The sequence below is a fragment of the Panicum hallii genome, chromosome 8, assembly GCF_002211085.1.
Source record: "Panicum hallii strain FIL2 chromosome 8, PHallii_v3.1, whole genome shotgun sequence".
In the NCBI taxonomy this organism is placed as follows: Eukaryota; Viridiplantae; Streptophyta; class Magnoliopsida; order Poales; family Poaceae; genus Panicum; species Panicum hallii.
Window position 1 is genome coordinate 37099885 of NC_038049.1, and position 22116 is coordinate 37122000.

General features: G+C 48.1%; 1 long non-coding RNA gene across 1 annotated transcript; it reads right to left on the minus strand.

Annotated features, from left to right (window-relative positions):
- Positions 1 to 2086: 2086 nt before the first annotated feature.
- On the minus strand, positions 2087 to 3274 carry LOC112902770. Its single transcript, XR_003230661.1, has 2 exons — positions 3114 to 3274; positions 2087 to 3045 (listed from the first exon to the last, which is right to left on the minus strand). It is a non-coding gene; the product is annotated as an uncharacterized LOC112902770 (long non-coding RNA).
- Positions 3275 to 22116: the final 18842 nt, after the last annotated feature.

Here is a 22116-nt window from a genome sequence, read left to right on the forward strand (position 1 = left end):
AATAATGCACATTCTGTAGTGGATTTAATTAACAAGATTGATTTAATGCGGTGTAGGTGTTGGCAAAATTCTATAAAATCTGTCACATTATGGGACGCATGGAAGCAGTACGTACCATGGGTATATTAAGGTTCTACTAATCACATACGTCGTAGTTTCATAAAAAGAAGCAATATATCACGTAAACGAGTGCTGATCCCTCCATTTTAAATTAATTATCTCTTCATTCTAAATTATAGGTTGTTTTGATTCGTTTCATATATAATTTTACTTATGTATCGACACGTAGTGTTTATTTAGTAGATGCATCATATTGTAAGAACGAAGTATGAATCGGAACACTTATAATTTGAAACGTAGATAGAGAGTATGTTTCAAGTACATTGTTTATTTGTGGCAGATGGCTACACGATCCTCTGTTGGGAAACCCAGCATTCTAAAGATCATGCATCAGTAGAAGAGGCCGGGCGCATGAATGAGCGCGACACAACAACAGAGCCTCGAAGAGCTAGGGAAGAAATCGAAGATCGGCTACCTTGTTCACCTCGGCCTTGATGACGACGCAGTCGGAGCTGTAGAGCCGGCGCGGGGTAATGTTCTCCACCGGCGGCGACCGGTGCATGAACTGGGGCTGCTGCTGCTGCTGCTTCCCGAGGAAGGTCGCCGGAGCGCGCGGCCGGCCGACCGACCGGCGGAGGCACCGCCGCCGCCGCAGCCATGCTTACTGCTGCTAGATAATGTAGCTAGGCTCGCTTTTGGGACGACGACTTTACTTTGGCTTGGCCGCGCGTCTTCCTTGCGTTTCTGGGGGCCAAGCCATCTCGTGCATAAATAGGGGCTTCCATGGGCGCACGCACGCACGCACCGATCAAACTCGGAGTCGTGACGGGGTCGGTCGGGATCGGATCGAGTCGTCAGCGCTGACGTAACAGCTCGGGACGGTGAACACGTACGGGTGCGCGCGTCTAGTAGTGGCGAACGGAACACCGGCCGATCGAGCAGGGAGCTTTTGATCATAATGAACGCGCCCTGCTGGGCCTCTGGCTCACGTGCATTCTTCACTTCACGAGACGGCCGAGCACGTCGATCTCGGGCTCAAACAAGCGCGAGAACGAAGCTACCAACGCCAATGCCGGGTCGGGTCATCGCCCCGCGCCGCGGACACCATGCATCCACAGTAGCTCTCGATCGGTGCGGACGGGGGCCATGGCCAGATCGAAGCAAGCTCTCTCCGGTGTCCTCGCGTGCCCGCTGATCGGTTTTCCGTTCGCTAGACGGCCGGTGGCTCCGGGGCAAATGGTGGCGGCCGGCGAGCGCGGCCAACTCCAGCTAGCTAGCTCCTGCGGCGGATGGGATGGCCGATGGATATGATGTGCGTCCTCTCCACACCACAGTCTCTACCGATTGAACGTATGGTACAAGTTGTTTCATCAAAATTCAAAACAGAAATTAATCCCCAACTCGATGTCTTGGTCTCGGAGAACTCCTCAGAGAGTCTGAGCACTGTTGTCATCTTTGCGATAAAAAATGAGAGTGTACGTTCCGGGACAACCACAATCGCCGAGACAGAATGAGCACCATGTCGATCGAAGACCAAGCAGTAAGAAGCCGTGCGCGCCAGCTAGAGAGATATCTGTCAAAAGATGCAACCAGTGGCCGCGTGGCGCGAAATCGGAGACCAAGAGGCGGGTGGGAGAGAGAGAGAGGGAGACCAAGGTAAGTTTGAGGGAATGAGGAGACCGAGCTGCCAAACGCTGAGGCCAGGGCACTGGCCGTTTCAGGATCAACATGGTTGGGAATGAATGTTGATTGTTGCATTTGAGAAGGAATCAAGGACACCACGCAGGGCAAGGACCGCGTTCATCGTGCCGGGGATCAAGATGAGGGTGTCGGAGAACCGGACAACGAAGGTCGGGGATGACCGGGTGGCGAAGGGAGGCATCATACATTTCGGTACACGTAAATGCAAGAACAATGACTTGACGCAGACAGCAGACTCCTCACAAACGTAAAGAACCAGATCACAGAACAAGCTCATTCAGTCAACAACGACATCTGGCGACTCTGATGATCATCCACAGGGGGGGAAAGAGAACTGTATATATATATCATCTCGATGCAGAGCCAGAAAAAGAAGAGGCACCAAGGAATGGAGCAACCATCGCAAATGATCTATCTATCTGAGGTACATGAAATTCAGACACTTTAAGCTCTACCTCCAGCACATGCCATACGAGGTTACCACATCTGCTTAAGAGACCTCAAAAATGGCAAATCATCTCCAAAATATAACCACAGCAATGCTAAATTCCCGGGGTTTTTGTTTTTCTACAAGTGTTACAGACATTCAGTGAGGCTCAACTGCATGCTGCTGGCTTCGCCAGCTCCTGAACACAGATCAGTGGCTCTCACTGGTACAAGGGGCGGGTAAAAATGTATTTATACGGGCGGAGGTGGTATCCGCCCCTGCTTCTCGCACATAAAAACGTTGTTTGCAGCGGCGGGTAACACATCCGTTCCTAAAAATGGATTTGGACTTCCAGAGGTATGGATTTGGATTTCCAGAGGTGGGTCACCCCGTCACCCGCTCCTACTAACCGATTTAAAAAAAAAAATTGGTCACGCCGGCCCTCGTCCGGGCCAGCCCCATGCACCCGTAGCAGCTGCGGCGCCTCTGCGGCGAGCACATCACCGCGCTCCGCCTGTGCGCGGCCGCTGGGCTTGCCACGCGCTGCTGGCCACGCGCCGCCTAGGCGAGCTCCTCCTCATGTTGCGCGCTCCCTCACGCAAGCGCTCCTGCTGCCGCAAGAACAGAGAGGAAAAGAGGGGAGAACAAGAGCCAAATCCAAATCTTCAAATCAAAATTACTCCCTTAATACTCAACGGATTCGAACGAGATTCAAACCGTAGATGCACGACTGCAGGATCTCACAGATCCATGAAAAAGACTTCCAAACGATCGAGTAACCATCACGAACGGAAAAGCATCCGAAAATCACCCGAAAAACGCGCCGCGCTCCGCCTGCGTGCCGCCGCCGGGCACCCCTGCTGTATCATGTGAGAGGAGATGGGGAAGAAGACCGAAGAGATAAGGAAGAGAGAGCCCTGTGTACCGTGGGGAGAAGACCGAAGAGATAAGGATGAGGGAGAAGGTTTGCATGTGCTGCTGTCAGCGAGAGGCCTGCAAGTATCCCACGCTCCGCGCGCCGCTTCTTTTTGATTATTTTTTTCCGTTTGTTTCGTGGGAGCGGGTTATCTTATGACCGGCCCCTATACGTTTCTGCAAATTATTTTTGTATTAGTATCCGTCACTGTGATCCGCTTGGTGAGTACCTGCAACACTTCGACGAGAAGCAAGAGATCAACATATTGTCTCGAGAAATAAGCCAAAGAGCATAGCTAGAATATGTATATATGGCATCAATGTATCCCCTAAGCATTTTTTTCGTCGCAAACAAAATAAATGAGTCGCTGCAAGCCTGCAACAATTCAAATACACACTGAATAAATAAACAAAAGACATCCACACGGCAAAAAAAAAACTTGACCTGCAGGAGGTACGATGACCCCCAGGCATTGAGTAAGAACGAGATCTTGTCATGCAGATCAAGAAAATGCCCGAATTCCTACTCCACCTTTACAAGGGGTGCCGTTGCTCGAACCGTATCCCATGCGAGAGCAGGCTGGGATCTATTTTTCATGTGCTTTGGCGTGTAGGCAGACGAGGGGATTTTTTAAGCCCAGTCTGAAATTCGCTCCCACCGAAAGTCGAATCCAGGATCTGAGGAGCGCCGGTGAGACCACCTATCCAATCCAGCTAGGCACCCGTTCGTGTTTATCCAAACAAAACAGGGCAGAACCGAGAAATCAATATTCCAAGATGCAAAACCAGTCAGCACGTGTTGCAGCACGCAGAAAAAAAAAGTATTGTAGTGAAAACAAATAATGCAGATCGACTTGCTGACCAACATATAGTGCTCGATACAACCAGCATAAATTCACTGAGCTTTGATTCTTGTGTTACTGAATGTACAGATATTTCAACACCTCTTCCCAATGCATGATTACCCCAAAAAATAAACTGGGCACTAAACCAGCCAAGAATCATCTCCACAACAAAAATATCACCTCCCCCGATTTATCGGTTCCATACAATGTTTTGTACAACAGCAACCTGTATCATTGATACAAGTATATGAATTGAATATAAATTTTAGCTTGCTTACCTGACCACGGAACTAAAAGCCAAAGTAGCTCAGAACACTCAGAACCTTTGTGCAGTCACTGTTTCAGAAAGAAAATTTGATCAGTCAGGGGTTTAAAATGGTAAAACAGAAGACGAAAAACAGTAACTGTTACAGCACTAACTTTTTATGCCTGAACAGAACAAAAGTCCCCCACTCTGACTTCTTGTTACGCGGGTTGGACTGATGCAGCAACTCTAGTAAATTCTGAACTGTTTACATACTCAGGCTACAGATCTTCAGAACAGTTAAGCTCCAGATCTAACTTAAAGTTTGCAATCAAAGCATCAAAAGTTCAAAACACGAACTCAGGAGAAATATGAAAAAACACAGACCTCTTTGATTTGCAGGTCCATCATCGCCTCTTTGAAAGGCCCAACTTTCTTGTACAGAACCTTCAGTATGTATCTCCACTGATCATACTGAAAGTTCTGATACTCGAGGTAATTTCCGATGTTAGCAGCACTCTGAAAAAATACAGCACATGGAAATTGGCACTAAGCATACGTGTTTGAGAAATTGAGCATAAAACCAAAAGCAAACTAATTAACTTCATTGGAGCTAACAAGGAGAGCAAATGTTTTCGCATTGTTAGTTCTTTACTCACATATTGATGACCAACATTAAGCAACATAATTGGACTTACGGAAATAGGATAAAACTTCTCATGAAAGGCCTGTTTCAGCCTCCTCTCGTCCTCTGTGGTTAATTCCACTTCATTCAGCAGCTTAAGAAGATCACTGACATCCTGCAAATTAAAAGCACGAAGTTAGTTAGGCAGTGAGAAGATGTTTTAACATGCTAAATGTGATGGTCAAGTTTGTACTCTGCTTTCTATATATAATGCATAGGCAGAGTACCTACCGTTCATCATGAAAAGAAAAAAAAAATAGCCAGCAGCCCAAACTGATCCCGTTCCGCTCACTTTTCTCAACAACAGGAAGAGACATGTAATAAAAACATAACCACACAAAAATTCGATTGAACATTTTACAGGTTTCAGTTGTCATTCTAGCAAATGGTTTAGTGCTAACCAAGTCCCCGACAAAGGAAAGAAGGCCTGTTCATCATCCGGTGCTAGGAGGACATGCAACCGGAAGGCAGCTTGGGAGCCGCCCCCGGCTGGCTGGGTCAAGATCGATGTCAATGGATCCTTTGTTCTTCAGTCGGATACGGCGGGCGTCGGCGTGGTGGCGCTCGACAGTGAAGGTAAAGTTATTCTCACGGCATGGCGTATTTTTTCTAGATGTCAAGATGTCGCAGAAGCATAAGCTCAGACATGCTTGGAGGGCTTCCGGCTTGAGGCACAGTGGTCGCAGGGGGCAGGCGATCATAGAAACTGACAGTGCACGGATCGTCCAGATGATGAAGGAGGTAGAGGACCGTTCTGCGATCAGTTTCATTATGGCTGAGGCAAAGGACCATGCGAATCTGCCGGTCAATTGGCGCATCGTCAAGGTAAAGAGAGAGTGTAATTTAGTTGCTCACGAGTTAGCCTCTTTAGCTAGAAGGAATACTCATACTGCAGTTTGGCTGGGTCACTCGTCTACGTGCGTCGCTGACCTGATCAATGACGATTGTAAACCTTCTGTCTAATTAATAGAGCTCTCCTTTACCCGAAAAAAAAATGGCTGGCCCTGATCTAGATTTCGATCAGTCACCAGCAATGGGGAAAGACATGAAATCAGAAGTTAAACATGTGATTGGTGGGTCATCCCTTACCTTAGCTGGTGGGGGTGGTTGTTGCCTCCTGGGGTGGGGGCTTAACATTCATGGGTCAGTAGAGGAGGGCCGGGGGAGAGGGCGCACGAACGAGCGCGACACAACAGAGCCTCGAAGAGGGAAGAAATCGATCGACCTTGATGACGACGCAATCGGAGCTGTAGTAGATCGAGCCGGCGGCGGGTAATGTTCTCCACCGGCGCGTCCATCCGGTGCATGACGAACTGGGGCTGCTGCTTCTCGCGAGGAGGGCACGTGGGAAGGAGCAATAAGGTCGCCGGAGCCCGCGGCAGGCCCACCAGAGCACCGCCGCCCTATGCAGACAGTATGCCAGTAAAGCATGTCAGCCCCAGCGGTGCTACGTTCCAGCTGCCGCGCGCTACGGCGGGCCGGCGGCCATTTTATGGGCCAGTCGTTGTCGCACCCGCCGATGACGAGTCGGATCATCGCCCCGCGCCGGCTCTACGGCTGCGGCGTCGCCCAGGCTGCCGCGCCCGATGGAGATGCCGGCGTCGTACGGCGTACCGGCGGGGGCGAGCTGGCGTAGCGCGGTCACCGGCAGCTGGGTTGACGCTGGACGGGTGGCGTGCCCCCGGTGGTGCGGGACGGGCAGCGATTCGCCGGCCGCGCGCTCGGATGGGCTGTGGCGGCGGTCCGGCACACGCCGGGATGCGCCTGGCTCTCCGCCCCGTCGTCCGTCGTCTCCCTTCCCTTGCCTCCACCTCTGGCGGCCTGCCTGCCGCTTCGCAGTTCACCACCCGAGCGGCCAGCGTATTGCTGCGCGAGAGGCGAGACCCGTACCGGACCACCAACCCGGCCGGCACGCCAGCTCGCCCCCGTCGTACTGACGTTCGTGGAGGCGCGGGCGCCGTCGCGAACATGCTGTCCAGGCGTACGTGCGTCATGGTGCCGGCGTAGGGGTATCGAGCACGCGCCGCGTCACCCGCCCGCCCCGGCCGATGAGTGATCGATGATGACGGTGGCGCATCAGAGAATCACCGCCCAACAGAGGATCGTTTAGCCATGCCTCTACCGCAAAAAAAAAAAAAACCTTGCAGTTGCTCGCCGCCGCTGGAAGCGCTGCCGGCCAGGAGATTTGAAAATGGAAACCGCCAGGATGCCTTTTGGGGGGAGGAAGCCTAGGCGCACGGCCTGCTGGGCTGACGGGTCGCGCTACCCGTCGTTATCTAGATCGACGGCCTGCCTAGGTGCAAGAGAGAGGAAAAAATGTCATCTACATGGGCCTCTTGTACCTAACCAAGGCCCGCCCAGCCCCAAGCAATTGGCGGAGATTCTTCTTTCCTCCTTGCTCTACTGCTGCTTCTCCCGGATCTTATAGAATCTCTGTATCTACCATCTGCTAACTACATCCAGGTGACGCAGGGCACGAAGAATTAAGGCTCGACTCGTTCAGTACCGTATCTTCTTTCGTGGGCACTGATGGGAGCGACGCCAGCGGCTCTGAGAAACAAAGGCCATGACCGGAAGGCCTCGACGACATTTATGCATGCAGGTTACATACTGCTACACGTATATGTAACAACAATATGGAAACTAGCAGAACAACACGCCCCAGCCACACAGAAGCAGCTGAGCTCAGAAGGCACCCAGCCACAGCCCCTCGAGTGCATCTGATCTTTTCTAAGAGTACAGATTCATGGCAACATATGATTGATATTAGATGTTTATTTGTCCAGTGAAAAGAAGCCTCCCAGATGCAAGTCAACAAGGAGTGTAAATAAAAACAATTATACATGGACATCACCGTAAACCCAGAAAAAATTCTGGGTGGAAGATGGTATCACTACTTAACACATTGCATCAATATGTACAGCTCACATAAACCCACACAAAGCCCTCCATTCACCCTGATCTTGCATTCAGTTCAGTGCAGAACAGTAAGCAACCAAAGGAACAGCCAACAAGCATAGATCACAAATCGCTTTATTAAATTAAACCTTACAATACCATAGAACATCTGAGGCACTACATCACTCTACTTTCCAAAATAAACAGAGACTTCATACAAGTTAAATTGCACCTCACAACTTTCCTGCTGCTGAGTCAGCTCTGTACATAATTAACAAGCAGTGTAACTAAAAACAATTATATATGGACATCACTGTAAACCCAGCAAAAATTCTGGGTGGAAGATATGGTATCACTACTTAACACCTTATTAACAAAATGCATTGGCATCAATATGTACAGCTCACATAAACCCCCCACAAAGCCCTCCATTAACCCTGATCTTACATTTAGCTCAGCGCAGAACAATAAGCAACCAAAGGAACAGCCAACAACCATAGATCACATATCGCTTTATTAAATTAAACCTTACAATACCATAGAACATCTGAGGCACTACATCACTCTACTTCCAAAATAAAACAGAGAGTTTCTACAAGTCCCTAACAACTTCCCCCTATTGAGTCAGTCAGCTCCGTACATAATTATAAAGGGTGAACAGAAGGAATGAGGCAGGTATAGACACGACCCATGGTGTAAGGTCTATCGCTCCGCGATGCCTGGAGGTTAAAGAATGAAACAATAGTTAGAGCATAACGATGTATAACGATGCCTGGAGGTTTTGACACAAATCTATTTTCTCATAATCCTAATCCTAACCCCAGACCTAACACCTTGTGCAGCAGCTGCAGAAGAGCAAGACAACAAGGAGCTGCGGTGCGGTTAAATTCGACCAAAGAACATTGACAATTTCAGTGGAATCGAAGTCTAGTAAACGCCAAAGGCCAACAAAATTAATAAACTTTCTGAAGATAAGACAGCAGGTGGTTGATTAACATAGCCGACCGGTAACGTAGATCAACAGGTCGCACGAGTAGACCTAGCCCCAATCGAGGGTCAGCTCGCCACTTCGCCCACCTTGACATGCCCTAACCAGTCGAGACCCCAGAGGGGACAGGAGGGGACTGATTACCTCGGTGGGCACGGAGCTGCTGAGGAGGCGCGTGCTGAGGCTCAGGTCCTCGACGATGGCACCCCGTGCCAGCAGGCACCCCGGCTGCTCCAGGGGCTGCCGGAGGCGGAGCGAGCGGGCGACGGCACTGGCGAAGCCACGTTGTGGCTGCCTGGTGCACAGGCACCAGGGTGCCTGCCGTAAACAAAGCAGTAATTAGCAATTTTTTACCATGGGTGCACAATGGTAGGCCCAAATTGTGCACCAGTTCGCAGCCCACGGACCAAGGCCCACTGGCGGACTGGCCCAGCTAGCTTGTTTGCCTTCTACTAGAAGTCATCGTTTTGCCTTCTACTGGAAGCCAAACATGAGAAAGAATACCAATCGATCGCTCGTCTTGCCGGCCGCTTGCTGCTCGTGAGCTCGTCAAAATCGCTGCGAAGGAACAGATTGCCGCACTGCTCGAGGCTCGTGTCGCCGGAATCAATCGATCGCAGCTCAGTGCCTCAGTTGCTAGCCTGGTACGCTTCCACTCGTTCCCCTGTTTCTCATCTTATTGTTTTGCAACTTGATGCCCTAACCTAGTAGCCTCTAATGACTAATTTCTTTAACTCTTTCTCAGTTGGGGCTGCAGCAATAATGCAAATGTACTTCAAAAGAAAGGCACCAGATGGTCCTAGTAGCGATCAACAATACATCGCTTGGGAAGATGAGATTGAATTTGACCCAGGCAAAAGGAAAGAAATTAGTAAGTACCACCCTAACATCAGAGATGTGGTAAGAAGAAAATACTTGCAAAATGGACCTTGTCAACCTCGCACTCATGATTTTCCAAGCACTAAAATTGGTGGGAAAAATAGACGATTTAATCCTGAATGGTTTAATGAATTCGGTAGTTGGCTTGAGCATAGTGAATCAAAGGATAAAGCATATTGTTTTCCTTATTTCTTGATGAGAGGGCGCTCTAAAAAGGAGGTTGGGTACGAGGCATTCGTTATTGATGGTTGGAATAGTTGGAATAATCCAACTAGATTAAAGGATCATGTTGGTGGTGTTGGAAGCCCTCACAATGAAGCACAAAAAAATTGTGATGCTTTGTTGAAAAGAGAACAGCACATTGATATTGCTCTACACAAGCAAAGTGAAATTTCTAGAGATGCTTATTTTGTTCGACTTAATGGTGCAATTGAAGCTGCTAGATGGCTATTGAAACAAGGATTGCCTTTCTGAGGTCATGATGAGTCAAAGACATCATACAACAAGGGGAATTTTAAGGAATTTATTGAGTGCTTAGCACGGAATAATCCAGCTTTAGCCAAAGCATTGACAATTGATGCTGCAGATAATAGTCTTATGAATCTCCAGACATCCAAAAAGATTTGGTTAAATGTTTTGCAGATCAGATTTTACAGTCTATTCTTCAGGATATTGGAGGTGATTTCTTTGCTTTGCTAGTTGATGAGTCCAGAGATGTTTCTTGCAAAGAACAAATAGCAGTGGTCTTGAGATATGTTAATAAATCTAGTCTAGTGAAAGAAAGCTTTGTAGGTCTTGTTCATGTGACCGAGACAACTTCTGCTTACCTCAAGTCATGTATCGATTCTCTATTTGCAAAATTCAAGCTTAGCTTGAAGCAAGTGCGAGGCTAAGGATATGATGGTGCTAGCAACATGTGAGGTGAGTTCAATGGTTTAAAATCATTGATCATGAGAGATAATAGCACAGCATATTATGTTCATTGTTTTGTCCATCAACTTCAATTAGTGGTTGTAGCTGTTGTTAGAAAGAATTGAGAGATTAGTCAATTTTTTAGTTGGATTTCTACCTTGTTGACTGTGGTGGGTGGTTCAGCAAAAAGAAGGGACATGATTCGAGTTATTAATCTTCAGGAAGTGAGTAAAGCCTTAGGTTGTGGCCTACTTCAAACTGGGACAGGTTTGAATCAAGAGCAATGTCTCAAAAGACCGGGAGATACTCGGTGGGGTTCCCATTATAAGTCTCTTCAAAGTTTGGTTAATCTGTTCCCAACAATTGTGAAGGTGCTAGCCATTGTAGAAAAGGAAGATAAGGATGGCACACATAGAGAACAAGCTTATGGGTTGCTAGTGTACTTTCAGTCTTTTGCTTTTGTCTTCTATTTGCATCTCATGTTGACTATATTAGCAATCACAAACACCCTTTCAACAGCGTTGCAACGGAAAGATCAAGACATTGTAAATGCTATTAATTGTGTGCGGGCAACTAGAAGTCCTTTGGAGGAACTTAGAACAGAGGATTGGGATAAAGTCCTAGCTGAAGTTTATGCATTTTGTGATAAGCATGGCATTGTCATGCTGGAAATGGATGAGGCATATGTTGACCCAAAGAATGTCAGGAAGAAAACTGGAATCAACAACAAACATCATTTTCAGGTTGAGTGCTTTAATGTTGTCATCGATTGGCTACTTCAAGAGCTTGATAGCCGCTTCAATGAGACTACCTCTCAATTGCTTGTTTGTTCAGCTTCTCTAAATCCAAGAGATAAATTCCATGATTTTAATGTTGAGAAGTTAATAAGCCTAGCTAAATTATATCCTAGTGATTTTGATTCCAATGATTTGAGGGACCTTCATCACATCCTTCCCCTTTACATATCTGATGTGCGAGAAGATGAAAGGTTCTCCAATTTACAAACTATTGCTGAGCTTTCAAAAAAAAATGGTGGAAACTAATAAACATCAATGCTATCCTTTGGTTTATCGACTTCTGAAGCTAGTACTGGTATTGCCTGTTGCTACTGCCAGCGTGGAGAGAATATTCTCAGCCATGAAACTTGTGAAAACATACCTGAGGAATTGTATTGGTGATGAATACATGAGTAATAGCCTTGTTTGCTATGTCGAGAAACAAGAGATGGAGAAAGTTACAAATGACATTGTCGTCCATCGTTTTAAGGCTATGGCTAAACGCAAATATTAGAGGGTAATGCATCTATTTTCTTTGATTTTTCCTATCCAATTATATGTTTAGAAGGTAGTTATTTTTATTTGCGTCGTTGGCAGGTTAGCGAGGACGGTCCCTTTTACTTCAAGCTTGTTCCGAGGATGGTTCATTTCTAGCGTGCACTCGGGTGTCGCGAGCGCTAGCTTCGCCACTGGGCGATGGATCGGAGAATCGCCGCCGACGCCATGAGCAGAGGAGACGAATCGATCGAGGTGGAGAACGGGAACCGCAGCCCAGGCGCAACTGACCCGTGGGTATAAATCAGCCAGCCCAGCGGGCCGGCCTTGTGCGCCTGTAGGGGCCTAAATATATTGGGCTTTTACTGGGTCGTGGACCGAGCCAAGCCAGCAAGTCAGTTTGCCTGCGGACATGGCAAGCTCGAATTGGACAACGTGGAATGGTAGGTTGATCTTTTTGAAATTTTAAACACATTCCTCCCCACCCCCTCAAATTAGATAAGGATTGTACTGCTCATAATTAGTGCAACGAAAACAATATCATACAGGAATAATATATCTTATTTAAAAATATATAGAAATAAAGTATCGTATTTTGGAGCCTGCTCCACAGAACAATACTGGAGCAATACTAGTATTGTATTTTAGAGATCAAGACAACTCTGATCCCTCCTATATCGGACTTCGATGTGATGCACGCAGGCAGTGCACGCAGTGACCGCGCCGCTTGAGATCACCGCTACCACTTTCACCTTCTAAGATCGGCGCCCGCTGTTGCGATGCCACCATCCAAGAATCAGGAACATCATGGTAGCAAACTTGAAGCAATTATTGATACTCCATTGCCAAGCCAAAAGCACCAGCTTGGGGGCTTGGGGCATCAACATGCAGACCAGATCAACAGATTGCACAGGACGAAACCTGTGACTTTTGGGTGACTTCAAAAGAGTAAGCTGCAAAGTGCAAACTGCTTCCAATAAAAGTAGGTCAAACTTTCTTTTTTTTTGAAACAAAACAGTAACTAGCAAACTTATAAACAAAAATAAGTGTTGTTTAGCTAGAATTCCGGTACTCTATTGATACATGAACGGCAGAACTCCACAAGTTCTTCAACAAAATGGACATCCCTTGGGTGCAACTTGTTTGGGAAAACATTGTAGAAATGGCAAGCTGCCAAATCATGTCAAAAAGGGCTCATATTGGTGGAGAGATATTCTTAAGCTGCTGGATACCTTCAAAGGAATTGCCAAGGTAGACCTGAAAAGTGGTTCTTCTTGTTTCTTTTGGTCTGACATGTGGAATGATCACATCCCTAGTTTAACTTACCCTGAGCTGTTCTCCTTCTCCAAGAATAAGGCCATCACATTTCAAAAAGCTCCTTCTCCAAGAATAAGGCCATCACATTTTAAAAAGTAGCCTCTTCCGTTCCTTTACATCAACTATTTCATTTGCCGCTGTCTGAAATAGCCTTTGCTCAATTCTTAAGCCTGGAACAAGTCATTCAAGGTGTGTCTTTAACACATGAGCCTGACAATAGGACCTACATTTGGGGCAGTAACTTTTACTCTTCAACAAGGGCTTATAAGCAACTCACAGGTCATAGTCAAGTCCATCCAGCATTCAAGTGGCTCTGGAACTCTAGTTACCAAAATAAGCACAAGGTCTTTTGTTGGCTCTTACTAAGGGCCTGTTTGGATGAATGAGAAAGAGAAAGAGAAAGTGCAAAACTTTTGCTCTTTTGCATTTTTTTTGCACTTTTGGATCCAAACACCCCAAAGTGCAAAAGGGCAAATGCTACCGTAATTTTGCTAATTATGGATTAATTAGGCTTAATAGATTCGTCTCGTCATTTAGTCCTCATCTATGTAATTAGTTTTTTAATTAAACTATATTTAATACTTCTAATTAGCGTCCAAACATCTGATGTGACAGGAGCAAAAATTTTGCCATTTGCCCTTTTGCCATTTGGGGGTGGATCCAAACACCCCCTAAAAGACAGATTGAGCACAAGGAATATCCTGAGAAGAAAATCAATGATATTGGACACTATGTAAGAAACGAACATCCTATGATATAGGAGACACGAGTTGACAAACCACATCTCCTATGAGTGCGCTCCCAGCACCAAAGGATGACCCGCGTCTCCTACGTACCCACATAGGAGACGTGGATGGATAACCCGCGTCTCTTATAATGGGGCGGTGGTTATAGGAGACGCGGTGAACAAAACATGTCTCCAATCAATTCTCTCGGTCCCGACAAATTTATAAAGTTCAGTTAACAGTGACACTCTCGCATCCACCATCCTCCATCTCCGGTATCTCCACCCTGCTGTCCATACGACTCTACCTCGCCTCTCCCCCTCGTCAGCGGCAACTTCACCTCCCTCCTCCCTGCCTTCCCTGCATCACCCACCTCACATCTCGCTCCTCCCATTCTTGATTCCTTTCACTCGACCCCATGTCCCCACCTCACCCCAAGCAGGGGAAGTATAGCTGTACATTTGGGCCGGGCTAAATGGGCCGGCACGCAGCCCGGTGATTTTGGCCCGGCCCAAAAGAGGCCCGGCACGATATACGATGGGCCGGGCCAGGCCCGAGAAAAGGCCGGGCCGTGCCATGGGCCGAGAAGACAGCCCGATGGGCGGCACGGCACGGCCCGGTTAATTGCGGCCCGTCACAGCCCGATAAGGCCCATAAGGCACGGCCCAACCCAATAAACCCGTGTCATATATAAACCGCGCCCCCCCACCCACTCCCAGAACCCTAACCCTAACCCGCACACTCCCTCACTCCCGCAATCCCGCACCGCCGCACGCCGCCACGCCCGGGCGCCTGGCCGCCCGCGCCCCCCGGCGGCCCCGCCCCCGCGCCCCCGCCCCCCGGCTGCCCGGCACCGGCGGCCCCTCGGCCCCGCCCCGTCGCCCCCCACGCCCCACCGGCGGCCCCACCACCCGCGCCCCCCCCGGCGGCCCCCCGCGCACCGGCGTCCGGGCACCGACGTCCGGCGGTCCCCCGCGCCCCCCGCGCCCCCAGGCACCGGCGTCCGGCGGTCCCCCGGCTGCCCCGCCTCCCGCGCCCCAGCGGCGGCCCCGCCCCCCGTGGCCCGTGCCCCCCCGGCGGCCCCCCGCGCCACCCGGGCACCGGCTTCCGGCGGCCCCCCGCGCCCCACCGGCGGCCCCGCCCCCCGCGGCCCGCGCCCCTCGGCGGCCCCCCGCGCCCCTGGCACCGACGGCCCCCCGCGCGGGCGCGGCCCCCTGGATGGCTTCTTCATCGAGGTCGCGGGCCAACCCGAGCCCAGGGGATCATCCTCCACCTCCTCCTGTACCCCGGTTCCGGCCGCCGTGGATGACGTTTGTTGATGCCGATGCCGACAACGATCCGTCCGACATCGACCGCGACCTTGCCGATGGATCCCCTCCGAGTTCGCCGACCTCAGTGCCCTTGTCCACATCGACCCCGTCGTCCATGCCGATGCTGTCACCGACAGCACCGTCTGCTACGGTGACCTCCGGCATGGCAGCGCAGCAGGGGCGGGGGAGCAAGGGCAGGAGAAGGGCACGCACCTCGCACATTTGGAACAACTTCGAGGAGATCTCTGAGGAGGTGAATGGTAAGAGGGTATGTTCTGGTGCTAAATGCACCCTCTGCAAGAAAGTTCTTACTGGTGTTTCTACTAATGGTACTGGTCATTTAATTAGGCATCTTGCTTCATGTAGTAAGAAGGCTGATTGTTTTGCAAGGTCTCAATCTGTGCTTCAATTTAGTTCTGATGGTTCTCTTAGAAATTGGGAGTACAATGCTGAGTTTGCTCATACTGAATTATGTCGTATGATTGCTAGGTTAGATCTGCCTCTTGGCATTAGTGCATATAATGCTTTCGTTGATTATATCAAACGTGCTCATAATCCAAGGTTTGCCCCTGTTTCTAGGCAGACAACCACTAGAGATGTTGCTAAGCTTTTCAATCAATCTCGTACTTTGCTTATGGACTGTTTAAATGCATGTTCTTCTGTTGCAATTACATCTGATATTTGGAATGGTAATGCTAAGGAGGATTATCTTAGTGTGGTTGCTCATTTTATTAATTCTAATTGGGAACTAGAGAAGAGGTTGCTTGGCTTGTGTCTTATAGATTGTTCTCATTCTGGTTCTAATATTGCTTAGCGAATTGGTTTTGTGCTTGATGAGTGGAAGTTGACTGATAAGATCTTCTCTTTTACTCTTGACAATGCATCTGCTAATGCTAATGCCATGACTTCTTTGACTCCTAAATTCTTTGAATACATTGGTTCTGTTTTCTTGCATCAAAGATGTGCATGTCATATTATAAACTTGATTGTTAAATCTGGTTTGAAGCATTTGAAACCTTATCTTTAAGCATTCAGAACTACCATATCTTTCTTGAATTCATCTAATCAAAGGATTGCTGCATACAAATCTTATTGTATTGCTATGGGTGTCTGTCCTAGAAAGTTTGGCTTGGATATGGATGTGAGATGGAACTCCACTTATCTCATGTTAAAGCACCTTCTTCCTTACAAGAGTACCTTCTCTGTTTTTATCCATACTCACTATAAGCAGGCTATGGGTCAGACCCTTCTCACTGAAGATCATTGGTATGTTGCTGAAACTCTGCTTTCATTTCTTGAATTGTTCTATGAGTCTACCGTTGAGATGTCTGGTGTTTACTATCCCACTGCTCCTATCATGTTGCATCATATTATTGAGATTGCTACTCATCTGAATAAATATGAGAATGATCCTTTGCTTATGGAGTCTATACTGCCTATGAAAGCTAAGTTGTTTAAGTACTGGAGGACTATTCCTATGTTGTATTCATTTGCTTTTATTCTTGACCCTAGGGCTAAGATTAGAGGCTTTCATAAGGCACTCTCTCTTATTTCGCAGCTTACCAATCATGATTACTCTTGGTATTATGAATCTGTTCATGTTGAGCTTTCTAAAGTGTTTGCTAAGTATGAGCAGAAATTTGGTAACATTCAGTCGCATCATCAACCTCAAATTAATACTGCTGGAAAGAAAAGAAAAGTTTGGGGGAAGATTTTTGGTTCTGATGCAGTTGGTGGAGGTTCAGCCCCATCATCTTGTACTAATGCATCTGCTTCACCTTCACTTACATTTGCTACTGCTACAACCCCCCTGCTTGCCTCTCAGTCATCTGAGTTGTCATCATATCTTGATAGTGATCCTATTTCTAATTTTGATGATGACTTTAACATTTTGAGCTGGTGGCGTGATCACAGGCGCTTATACCCGGTACTATCTATCCTTGCTAAAGATATTATGACAGTTCCTGTGTCTACTATTAGTTTAGAATCTACTTTTTCTCTTGTTGGCAGGGTAATTGAAGAGCGGCGTCGAAGCTTGACATGCGAGATGGTGGAGATGCTTTCATGTTTGAAGGACTGGGAGCTTGGAGCATCTCGGCAGCAGCATGACTTGGAGAATGAGGAGCTTCTCTCTGGATTCAAGGACTTGTACATCGACGAAGCGCCGTCTTAAGCCCAACTGAGAGTGGGTTGTTGGCTGTACTCTTTTCCTTTCTAAGGTTTTCTCATGTAGTTGATATGAGTTTTTACTTAGAAAGGTTTTTAATGAGGCAGCCAAACATTAAGGCAACCCATAACTGAATTGGGCAATTTGTATCACTTAAACTATTTGGTGATCTATTTTGGACGGTTTGATTGTGTATTTGTGTAATATTTTCTGGTTGAGTTGAGTGCTATATGTTTGAAATTTTCTATATACATCTTCTATTCTGTTGTTTAAATAATTAAATTATGTGTTGGATGAGCGGGCTGTAAGGGCCCGACAGACCTAATGGGTCTAACGGGCTGTCGTGCTAAATGGGCTAGCACGGCCCGTTTAAGAGTGCACGGGCCGTGCCATGGGCCGAGAGGCCAACCCGATGGGCGGCACGGCACGGCCCGTTAGTGTAATTGTGCTGGGCCGGGCTGGCATTTTATAGATTGGCACGGCCCATGTAAGAGTCGGGCCGGGCCGGGCCGGCCTGATGTACAGCTATAAGGGGAAGCGTCGCGAGCCCTACCCCTACTCCTAGCCATGGCGACTGCCTCCTCCAAGTCGTCGACGCCCGAGCTCTCCTCATCGTCCTCGGCACGGGGCAACGGGAGTGGGGACGCGCCGCCGCAGCGCCGCCCCGCGTGCCGGCTTCTCCAAATCGTGCCAAGTGAGCACCTCCTCTCCTTCCGCATCGTGGATTTGCAGATCCAGATGCTGCGGGACCCGGACCCTCTCCCACGTCATGGAGACAGGCGGTGCGAGGTGCTCCTCCTCCCTCTCTTAATCAAGCTGCACGATAAGCCTAGGGCAGCGTTCCACCTCAACTCTCCCCTCCGGCCCTCCCACGAGGCAAGGATGCAGGATGCTGTCTTCAGATGCAGCGCTCCTTTTTAGCTTGAAGAATGTGTGCGCATGTCCTTGGAGATGCTATACCCTTCTTCAGATCAAAATACCCGCTCCCCCTTTTTATCTCAGGTAACCAAATCCACCCTCTCACCACTCAACCGACAAAATTTACTGCTGGGGCAAAGAGAAGAACAAAATCCACTATTGTGTCAACTACAAGTTGCTAGCTTAATTTCTATGTCAACTACTCAATTTTTGATAGGTCCCTTTAGAATTGTTCTGTTCTATTTGAATTGTTCCTGAGGTAATCAGAACTTTCTTATGCTTGCAAATATTAAAGTGGTAGTCATTGGCTCTCTTCCCCTTATGTTGCTCATATCTCGATCTCTCCAGGATAATTGAAACTCTTTGTTTTAACTGGAAACATCTTGATTTGGTAAAACGATTGTACCAGTTACTTGACCTGTCTAGCAACATTTCTGTGCTTATCCTTTGTACATTGGAGCTCATTCCTTGTAGTTAAATATGACCATATATAAAATACCTATTTGCAAGCTTGAAGCACCTTTTTAATGGGTAGAAGCTACTCCCTCCTTCAGCGAGGTAAATCTCTCTCCCCCCTCCCTCTCCCTCTCCCTCTCCCTCTCTCCTTTTCAGGGAAATATCGCTCACTATTTTTTCCTCTATTTGATTTAGATCCCGATCTATGTTTTGGGCCATGTGAGCTGCTGGCCTCGCTGTCTATCCATTTCACCGTATGCGGCACACTCTCTCACATATAAGTGCTCTAACCTCAAGTGCCAAATTCCTCTGATTCTACATCACAACTGTTTCTTGGGGTCCGTTGATGATAGTTCACTGAAATTGGGACTCATATACTTGAAAATTAGCATGTAAGGCAGCTATTCTAGCTAGCTACGTACATTTTTGGAGCTCAGAAGTATGTTTGCTACTACGTACTATGCAAATAGCCAAACACAATATCTATCACACTTGCTATTTACCAGTAACATTAAGAGTGGGATTTTGGAACACTAGCAGTAGCATAAAGTAGAAGTAGCAGACTATAAACTAGTAGTAGCTAGCGTCATATTGTATGAATTTGCTATTGTTCTGAATATGAGTATCTAGTGGTATTGTTCTGGACACGGATATAGCATGCACTGAAAGTGCAGCTAGCGATGCGCTCCTCTTTAGAGGTGCGCAGTAGAAGCTACGCTAAGTTCTTGTGAAATTATGTACTTCTACATTCAAGATCTTGTGAAGTTTATTAAGAAGAGAACGAAGAGTTTTGGATTGTTGGAATTGTAATAATTGGCTTATTAGGCTATGAATGGAGAAACTGATTGCGTTGATCTACATATGCCAGGCGGTAGACTTCCTTTATGGCTCCATACATGGTTGTTTTGGATAGGGACATTGAGACTTTGCAGTTTTGTTTAGGACAGGGACATGGACATGGTAATTTTGGTTCAGGACAAGACACAAAGGAAAGAATTCAGTGATGGTCTCAAAGTAAGTTGCTTTAGTTCAGTTCCAATATTGATAGCACTTTAGAATTGGCTACCTTCTTCATGCTCAGTTTTCCGATGCAACCTTTACTTTTCCAACTGTTTCTGCAACTGATATGCATTTCTTTGCAATTATGATAGCACTTCAGAATTTGCATGTTCTTATAGGTCAAAGCAGTTGGAGAGGAAATGGGAATAGAATTTCTTGGACTTGGCTTTCAGCTAAAATGGGCATCAAGTGATATGTTGTCTTATTTTCATTTCTGCACAAGATAATAGTGGATTTGTTTGAGTTCAATAGATTAGGACTGCATTTGTAACGTATACAGTGGATAAAGCATGTGAATTTGTGATGTAAAGAATGGATAAAACATATGTATATGTGATGTACATAAGGGTATATTCTGTCCTCCTTTTCTTTTTTTTTAATTCATCATAGGAGATACTGGTTGGCAACCAGCGTCTCCTATGTGAAGTCATAGGAGATGCAGGTTAACAACCCACATCTACTATGTGAAGTCAAAGAAGACGCGGGTTAACAATCCGCGTCTCCTATGTGAGGGTCATTGGAGACGTGGGTTTGTAAAACCGCGTCTCCAATGACGCGGAAAAACCACGTCATCTATGATCTCATATCAGAGTCGTAAATTTGGAGATACGAAAAAACGCGTCTCCTATGTGAGTTAACTCGCGTCTCCTACGAGGCTGTCTTACATAGCGAGACTCATACAACTGCGTCATTTGCAATAACTCTGTCGAAGAAACTGTGGATCATCTCTTCTTTCAGTGCCCGTTCTCACAAAGCTGCTGGAACCTCTTAAACTTACAAATTCCATTACAGGCCTCAACTCTCCAAAGTTTGGATCTATTAAAGTTTGAGCTGCATTCACCACTCTTCAAAAGTATTTTCATTCTCCTTTGTTGGGCAATATGGACCTCAAGAAACGGATTCATTTTCGAAGGAATTCAACCAACAGTGGATGGTTGCTGTCGCACCTTCAAGAAGGAACTCGATTTGCTACAGCATCGAGTGAAGATCAAGCACAAACAACACCTTGAAGAATGGCTGAACCGTTTTCCTTAGATTGTGTGCTGTTTTTGCTTTTCTTTCTCTTTCTTTATTTCCTGAACTCTTCTTGTTTTACCTTAATATATTTATAACCAGTATGGGATAAACACCCCTCCTGTTTCATAAAAAAAAACTCCCTGTGCCTTTTCAAAAAAAAATGTCTGATGGCAAGCATTCCCACGGTGATGACTACATACGCATCTGCTGCACTAGGGATTCTGCGGATGCCTTTGCCTTCATGTGCACGCGACGACACTCCAAGTTGACTATGACTGCTCTGGCGGGGGCGGGAGATGGGTTTCAGTTGCTGACGCGAACAGAGTTCCGGCAGATGACAGAGTTCGATTACTGCGCGGCGGATTGTTGGATATTCAAGAACAGAGTTGCTGTTTTTTTAATCAGGAGCAGAGTTGCTGTTACCTTGACCGCCGAGTAGTGGCGTACTTCACTGATGAGTTGCTGTTCCAGTACGCCGGCGAGTCGGGGGTGTTATGATCGATCGCCCAGAGCGCCAAGGGCACGCGTGCGGCATCCGTGTGTTACGTCTGCGAACGGGTAACCCAGGAATCAGGATGGCATCCGCGGCTGCGGCGTCGGCGGCCTCCCGGCGGCCGGCGAGGCCTCGTCGGCAGCCACGCCGGAAGGGTAGTCGCTCGACCGGAACGAGAACCTGTGATGCCATAGGGTAACGACCTCGGGCCGTCGAGGCGCGCGGTGGCGTCTCAGTGGCAACACGACCGGGGCGCCGCGTTTGCGTGGCTGATCGTCGGGGACCAAGCCACCGAGGCGGCGGCGTCTGGGGACCTTGTTCTGGCGCATGCTTTGCATTGGTCGGTTGAAGCCGGGGTCTGGGCGCGAACGCGGCGGCCCTTCGAGGCGGCGCGCGGAGCAGAGACAGGCGCTAATGAGGTGGAGCTCCGCCGCCAGCGCGGGGGTGGACGGTATTTGATTTACCGTCTACACCTTGGGTCCCTGACTGCCGTCCGATCGGCCGTGGGCGGCCCAGATTTGGCAAGATAGCCATGTGACACTGCTGCTTCCTGGTTCGGGCGTGGTGACCGCGCTGCTTCGCCTTCAAGAGCGGCGCGCTGTTGCGCCGCCGAGCAACTCCAGGAGCTCGACAACTCGAGCCGGCGACAGTGTATCTCACCTGGACGCGCCGTCGCCTGGTCCGCGCGTTGGCAAGGCCGCTCGACGGCCACCCACCGTGCTGCCTTGCTGCTCAAGGACGCCGGCGGCCTGGGCGGTGCATGCCTTGGTCGACGCCGCCTTAGCTTGTCAGCGAACGCGCAGAGCCGATGGAGTCGTGGTTCTCAAGG